The following is an 8,969-nucleotide window of genomic DNA, read 5'->3' on the forward strand; positions in this document are numbered from 1 at the left end:
GTCTTTGTCAAGAACTGGGATCTTTACTCCAATATCCTTCTTACTCATCTTTATTAGATTCCAAGATCTTTAAACTCTTTGTATGTCAAGAGCCTGCTCTGATACCAATTGTTATTCCTAGTGGACTAACAATGAGATTTACAGAAGGGGGGGGGTTGAATGTAAATCTCAAAACTTTTTCAAGTTTTGAGCAGTTTATGAAAGTTGTGTGTTCAAGAAGAACAAGTGTGAATTGCTTTAAGCTAATACAGACAGATATAAATTCAAGCACAAATGTAAAGAACACAACAGAACTTAAAAACTTTTCTGGTGGATTCGTTGTTCCACCAGAGATGGTATTTTAGAAAATCTGTGATTAAACAATGTTGATCACAGCTGCATCCTAGTACAAACTAGATGAATTTTCTCTCAATATTTTTCTAAACAGCTCTGGAAAATCTCACTTCTAATTTCTAGCTTCTACTTGGTTTATATATTACCAAGTGTACAAGTTAAGAACAATATAAAATACAGTAATAAAATAAGTTCTTCACTTGCTTCTTTTCCTGTTCACTCCAGTACTTTGTTGACTATTGCATCTTTGTACTAAAGAAGAACGGCTGCTTTTTTTTTGTTGTTCCTGAAATTCGGCTACCACATCTCAGTTGTCTCTATCAACCCATGTGCCTCTGTTTGTACGTACAACTACCCCTTATCAACGGCTAATCATCAGAACATCCGTTGAAGCTTTCATCCGTTGATGCACTTATCCGTTGAAGGATGTTATCCGTTGAAGCTTTCATCCGTTGATGTACTCATCCGTTGAAGGATGTTATCCGTTGATGACTTTATCCGTTGAAGCTTCAGAGACATCCGTTGAAGCTTAGCTTCTTATCCGTTGAAGGTCTTTAAGTCATCCGTTGATACCACTTCACTTATACAAAATTACAAGGCATGAAGTATTTACAATTGGCCTTCCTATCTGCATATCATCTAGTAGTCAACATGACTCATAGTTTCTCTCAACTTCCAAGAATTACATTTTAAATACAGAGACTGAAATATGCTACAACACTAGACTTATTTCTAAGTAAAGCTACACCATCAACGGATAGCCAAAGTGGTCTTATCCGTTGAGGCTACAGACACTAAATTTCTACATAAGTATTTTGTTAAACATATCATCAAACTAATGCACATACATTCCTAACAAGAATAATGAACTGTTACATTTCATAATCTGTTAAGCTTGGGGTTAGTCTTGTTAACATGCATGAATGTGTGTTAAGCAATCTTCTCATAAATTGGGGGAGATTGTTGTGCAAGACATGCATGTATCTCAACAAAACTAAGTCATATTGACAATCTTAAGTAAGTTGTATTATTATCTTAATTTGTATTTTGTACTTGTAACACTTAAAGTCTGTAAAAATGTCAAAGGAACAGACTGGAGTCTTTTTCTATAAACAGTGTCAAGCCTAAGAATTCTATCTGGAAGAAGATCTTGATCATGCCTCAGAAGAATTATGAAGAAGTTTGGAGTTGAATAAATCTATTTTAGGAAAAATATTCTAAGTCAAGATCTCTACAAGTCACAAATTTAGTGTTATAGAGAAGTCATTCGAGAACTCCAAATGACTTATCGAGAAGTCAGGAAAGCTACTAGAGAACTCAGAGAGATATCGACAAGTCAAGAAGATATGAAGGTTGGAGATATCAACAAGTTATTTCTTCACTAGAGAACTCAGAGTTATCGAAAAATCTACATTCATTAGAGAACTCTGAGTTATCGATAAGTTAAAGTTCACTAGAGAACTCAGATATATCGATAAGTCAAAATTCACTAGAGAACTCTAAGTTGTCGACAAGTCAAAGTGAAGACATGATGCTGAGAGATCTCGACAAGCCAAAGTTTCATTCGAGAACTCAGAGACCTCTATAAGTCAAATTCAATAGAGCATTAGAGATCTCGATAAATCATTATACTTATCGAGATGTTAAGATCTCTATATGCCTAATTGGAGATCTCGAGTGAAATTCTCAAAGTACAAAATCACAGACCAGTTCAATATTCAAGATAAACAATCAACAAACAATCCAACCAGCTGGATTGACAAGTCTACAAAAAGCAGCTTAAAGAATGTGCAAGATCAATGGTGAGGATTAACTGACAGATGAAGATCAAGATAATCACGGGATGCTAAAGATATGCTAAGTCAGAAATGGAAGAGTTACTTTTCTATAAATAGAAATGACAAGTGACAGTTTAGAAAAGCTAATAGCATGTCTTATTGTACACTGTGTTTTAGATATGAATACAACACAGAGGGGGGGTGAATGTGTTTTGGCTTAAATGTTTACTTTTTGATCGACTTTGGGTTTAACAGTTGGTTGTTATCAATGATTTTGTAGAATAGATGTTAAACATAAATAACAATGCAAATATATAAAACAAAGATCTTCAGAACTCACTTAATTTTATATTAAAAATCAAGCAGTGTTTTGCTACAAAATCTCTAAGTTCTTGGTTAGAACTTAGCTTCTTTCTTGAGAGAGAATTCAATTTCTAATCTATTCAGTCCTATCCTAAACAAAGGATCTCAGTTAACTTTATATGATAGTTAACTTTGGTTTACACAGTGAACAATAAGAAGTGCTAATCATTCTTCTAACATGTCACTAATCACTTCTATTTAAGGGAAAAGTAAGATTTCCATATCTAGATTAGCATATCTTCATCCACTGTGTATTGGTTGATCCTCCTTTGTCAGTTAATCTTCACCATTAATCTTGCACATCTCTCAAGCTGCTTTTTATAGACTTGTCAATCCAGTTGTGTGAATTGTTTGTTGATTTGCAACCTTGGATATTGAACTGTTCTGCAATTCTGTATATAGAGAAATTTCTTCACTTCGAGATCTCCAATAAGCTGTAGAGAACTCGACATCTCGATAGGCATGTTGGCTTGTCGATATCTCTGAAACTTCATTGTTGACTTGACTTATCGACAACTCTGAGTTCTCTAGTGAATTTTGGTTTATCGATAACTCAGAGTTCTCTAATGGACTTTGGCTTATCGATAACTCAGAGTTTTCTAATAAATGTATACTTGTCGATATCTCTGAGTTCTCGAATGGGTATCTGACTTATCGATATCTCCAATAGCATTTCCCGAGTTCTCGATAGACAATTCCTGAGTTCTCGATAGGTCTTTCTGAGTTCTCGAATGACTTCTATATAATACTAATTCTGTGACTTATAGAGATCTTGACTTAGAATGTTTTTCACCAAACAGAATTATTCAACTCCAAGCTTCTTCATAATTCTTCTGAGGCATGACCTTCTTGATCTTCTTCCAGATAGAATTCTTAAGCTTGACACTATTTAGGGAAAAATGCTCCAGTCTGCTCCATTTACATTTTACAGACATTAAGTGTTACAAGTATAAATTACAGATTAAGGTTACAATACAACTAATCTTAGGGTTGTAAATATGACTTAGTCTTGTTATGATACAGGCATGTCTTGCACAACAATCTCCCCCAATTTGTAAGAAGATTGCTTATCACAAATTCATGCCTATTAACAAGACTAACCCCAAGTTAAAGAATCAAAATAAAATAATACAAAAGCTGATACAACACTTGTACATTGAACATTTGACAGTTTACAATAATTAAGTAAGAACTGAGCTTTCTGATCCTTTCTTAATTATGTTCTTAATTTGTACAAGTATTTCTAATTCTTCAAGGATGGGGGTGTCAGTTAGAGCCTCTATTATTTTCAGAAAATCTGGCTTAGGATAACTAGCTAACATCCCTATCCTCTATCTTGACAAAGAGCCAGCTTTTACATTCAGAAATCTTCCATCTTTTGATATTCTGCTCTTGCCTGCTGCCTTCAACTCTTCTGATCTTCTAATATACTCATCAATGTCATGCTCATACTTTCTCCTCTTTTCAGCTAGCAAAGCTCTATTCTCATCTCTCATCTCCTCTCTGTTAACCACAAACACTGCCAATACTGTTCTCCATGCCTTAGTGGCTGAATCTTTACCATTCATCAAGCTTAACACCCTTTTCAGTTCAAAAATTGAGAGAGAATCCATTAGTCTACTTCCAAGCTGTTCAAAGGACCCATCACTGTAGTAGATTCTAACTTTTTTGATGTTAACAACCCAAACTCTGACCATTCTTTCAGCTAATTGTTGGAAGTAGTCTTCATCTGAATCAACAACATTTAGAGGTTGAAAATCATCTTGATCATATCTGTTCCAGATGGCCTTTTCACCAAATCCATGATCACTGAGAAATTCAGCTATCAGTTGTCTTCTTCTTTGTCTTCTGAATCTTCTCTTAACCTTGGCTTCTTTTGGACCTATTCCAACTATTTTGAAGTGTGTTTTATGGGGTGGCTTGAATGAAGGTACAATTTTGAGTCTTTTCAGAGAAGTATGGCTGTGAGTGATTTGAGTTTTGATGAGAGAGTTTGCAGTGAGCTTGTAGAAATATTTAGGCTTAGAGGTTTGAGGTTGAGCAGTTTTTGATGAGGTTGAATGTGAAGGTTTAGCAATTGGTATTTGGATATTTAGGGTTTGGAGGGGTTGTGAGGTATCATTCTTTTGTCTTTGTCTCCTTCCACCCTCCTTTGAGTCTCAGATCCACTTTTCTTCTCCTTCTCTTTCTCACTATCACTTTTTCCACCAATTGCCTTGCTAGATTGACTTGAGTTTGAGCCAGAAGGGTTTTGACCATCTTTCTTCTGCTCATCATCACCCAAGTCATCTTTGTTGATTTGAGTTTTAGGCAAATTGGCTTCAGGGTTATCAATGTATCTCCTCAGAATCTTGATCATAGCTTCATCTTCACTAGTCTTCAATTTCTTACTTTTCAGCCCAGACTCAAGCACCATTATCAGTCTTCTGTTAGCCATGACACAGTTTTTAGGTACTTTGAAATGTTTCAGTTGCTTGGTTGTAGAGCAGATATAGTGCACCCCTTTGCTTGGATATAGATAGGCTTCTGGGAATGCAGCTTCATGAGCCTTCTCCAACTCTGCTAGTAGTATTTTCTCTTCATTGGTTATTATCCTGACCTTGTTAATCAAAATATCCATCTCAGATGCTCTTCTAGAAATTATATAATTGATATTGACTTGCATACATCTGTCTACACCAGAATCATTAAGATTGATCACTATCCTTTTCTCCAAAAACTGGTCCTTGACTGGGATCTACAGCACCCTGATGTAATTGATAGTCTTTTCCAAGGTCTTTTTGTAAGTGCAGAAGTTGTTGTTATTGAGAGAGTTCTTTAGTCCAGTGAGCAAATTGTCAAACTCTTGTGTCATTCCTGGACCTTGGGCAGCCATACGGAGCCTCTCTTATTCTAGACCTTGTACTTGACTTTTGAGTTTTGATTGTGCTAGCCTTGCATCTATCTCCCCCTTAGTCTTGGTGACAGGCATGAGTAGGGGAGTAGGAATCTCAGGTCTTACAGCTTCAGGCAATGCTGACAGTGGTATGTTGAGTTTTCCCATAATGGCTCCCAAAGTAACTGTATTCTGCATCTGTAAATGCTTATGGGACTCCACTAGGGCCTGAATATCATGTTGTTAACTCTCAACCAATGTGGTTAGAGCTCTGACTTGTGAAGATAAATCTGAGTTGAAAGCTTGAAGTGAAGAAATTTGATCTTGAAGTTCTTTTATTTGAGGAGTAGAGGTAGTGGAGACTGTTGTAGCTGAGAAGGACCCAAAGTGTTCACCAACAGCTTTTATGACACCCTCCATGAGAAGAAATGAAGGCTCATACCTAGCAGTATGTATTTAATTTAGCTTGACCCTAGTATCATTTGAATTTGTTATATGAGCTTGAACTTGTTCACACAGGTCCTTGAAAGAACTCTTCATATTTGACACTTCCTTCTCCATGGAGGCCAGATTCATCCTTGACATTTGCTCAGTGAAAGACTGGAATTTATTATTGATGTCCTTTTGAGAAGGCACAATGTCATCCATCTTTTCCTTGATCAGCTTCCTGATTTTATCTTCATGTCCAGTCAATTTTACTTCAAGGGCCTTTCCAAAGAGATGGAAAGCCTTGAGTTGAGCTTTGTGCACATCCATGATGGCATCATAGACTTCAGGAGGAGTGAGAGATTTAGCATTGCTTCCCATGATAGTTATGTACTCCCTCCTGAATCTAGCCAAAACTTCATCCATTTCTGCCACATGGTCATCAGACAACCAGGCATCTACATTGCCATCCTCTTCAGCCTCATCTACTATCTTCTCCTTCTGTTGTTCAACCTCTTCATTAAAGCATAGCAGTATAGCTTGATAGTCCTGGTTCCCCATGTCTGAAGTGAGCAATTGCTGAGAGAGATTGGCCAAGCCTGAGATTTGATCTACCAACATGTCATCAAATATAGAAGGCTGAGCTTCTATATTTTGTAGCCATTGAGCCATGACATATGGTTGGCCGGATTGAGATGTGGATGGTTGTTGAAAAATGTCCAGATTACCACCTGTGACTGAAGTCAAGTTTGACTCACAGATAAATCTGTGGTTTTGACAGTTTGTTGTTCACCACATGTAGTGGGAACCTCCATTGGAATTGGACAGGATTTGACTGGGTTACTGTCATGTACACCAGCCTCAAACCTTTGTGCACCTTGCAGAGCACTGTCACATAAATGTGATGAACTTGCCTCTTCCATAACAGGGTCATTGGCAATTGTACTCCTAGCTTCAACTGCCAAGGCAATTTCAGCTAGGGTTTTGAGGGGAGTTGTTCCTTCTAGAGGAACCTCCAATTGAATTGGAGAGGATTTAGATAGCTCTCCCTCAAGAGTACTACCCTCAAACCTATTCATCCGTGAAGATGATTGTGCACATAAAGGTGCAAGAGTGACCATGGGGTCTTCAGTAAAAACTAATAAAACCCCCATGTTTTTTATGGTGTCATCAAGATCTACCCCAGCTAGTAGCCTCTCACCATCTAGATGTTGGTTCTGGGTGGTGATCACAGTTTCATGAACCATGTCACTTGAGTGTTGGTGCATTTGAGAATCAGATTCAAGTGCTCTATATGATGAAGAAATTTGAGAGATTAGAGAAGTTTGCTCAGTTGTGAGTGTTGGCAGCTCGTCCTGAATGGATGAGGGAGCTTCAAATGATGTGCCCTCAATGTGTGTGCCATCCTTATTTCTTCTACCATACACTCTAGGTGCAGGTTGTGCTGACTCGGTACAGGATGCATTGGGGTGAATGCTCTTTTCAATAGATACACCCTGTTGAGAGGATGCATCTAGTAACTGTTTACTCCCCATTTGTTCAACTGTGCCCTTTTGGGAGGACACAGATGTGTTTTGAGTGGTCAACTCAGGTATCTTACTCTTCTTTGGTCTCTTGACCAAGGGTGACTCTGGTTCAGTTTGAACTATTTTACTCTCATTTACAACAGCAAGGGTTGGTTCCTTTCTCTTCTTTTTACTCACTTCAGTCTTTTGAGAGACTAAAGTGGTTACTTTGCTAACATCTAGTGGTTTAGAAGAAGGGGCTGCAGTTTTTGAAGGTCCCTGTTGGTGTGCCTGTGTTTGTACTTCCACAGGCTCAGGAACCATAGCTGAACTAGCAAATTGAGGAGCCCTCATGTCTGGCATAGGGTAAGGATAAGTCATGAATCTCTCCAACATAAATGGAGTGATTCTAAGACTTATACTCACCTTATTCTTTGTAGTAAGTGAGCCAAATATTATTTTGGACACTTGCTTACAATTGCCAATTCTACTACTATCAATACCAGCTAACAAATGTATATCATTTACTTTATGAGCTAAAGTAGACATAATAAATCTTGGAAAAAAGATTTCTTTACCTCTATTTTTCAAAGGCATAGTAAGCCTAGTAGCCAGCTCCTCCAGAATTAGAGCCCCAACATTCAGATGCCTGTTGTGAGCTATTGAGAACACCAGCTTCTGCACCACACTTGAGATGTTGTCAAAGCCAGTTTTTCCGCAGGTGAAAGCCCTCACTACAGAATCAAACACAAAGGACCGTTCCTTCCTAAGGTTTGTCCTGTTTAGGCTTTCCAAGTTGATTGAGCCACTGTAGTTGATGAAGTCCATGAATTCACTCAGCTCATCTGCAGTTGGAATCTCTCCATAGTTCTCAGTTGGCAATCCCAGGGCTGTATTCACATCAGCAACTAAAAACTCATTTTCTTGGCCTCCAATTGTGCATGTGACCACCATAGAAGTGACATTCTCTAGAACAATTGTCCTATAGCTGATGTCCAAAATTCATGAAGAACGTCCGAATACAGCACAGGATTTGCAGTTAAAGCACCTGCAATATAGGATTCAGAAAGAAACTTCACAAACCCCTTGAAACTATCAGGGGCTTGGTTAGCATCAAGAAAAGTAATAAAGTTGTTTCCCTTCTCTGGAATGATAGCTCTAACAATATTTTGTGCCATTTTAGTGTTTACAAGTAGTGGGTAAGAAATTTTTTTGAGAAAGGAGCAAAAACGAGAGAGAAATCGCCTTTTGTCTGAAAGTTAGGTCACTTGAGATCTCGAAAAAGTTTAAGTACAGTGTATGTATCGAGAAGTCTGGGTATTTATTGAAAAAGTAAAATACTTATCGAGAAGTCAAATAAATGTTTGATATTAAACTTATCGAGAAGTAATTTTGAATTTGAAAAAGGTACATTCGATAAGTCATTTTATTAATTCTTTTCGAGAACTAAGAAATGATTTATCGAGAACTCTGATAAATGCCCAGTTTGTCCGAAAATGGACTAAAAATGATTCTAATTTATTTGAATTGAATCAAATTGAAATCAGAATAAATTTTGCAAAAGTATTTGTCTAAAATAATTCATTGAATTAAATTATTTTAGTTCTGAGTTATTGATAAGTCTCAAAATATCCTTGTCGAGAACTCTGTGAATTAACACTATTAGAGAACTCTACATGGTCTTATCGA

Source organism: Apium graveolens, chromosome 2, assembly GCF_009905375.1.
Source record: "Apium graveolens cultivar Ventura chromosome 2, ASM990537v1, whole genome shotgun sequence".
NCBI lineage: Eukaryota > Viridiplantae > Streptophyta > Magnoliopsida > Apiales > Apiaceae > Apium > Apium graveolens.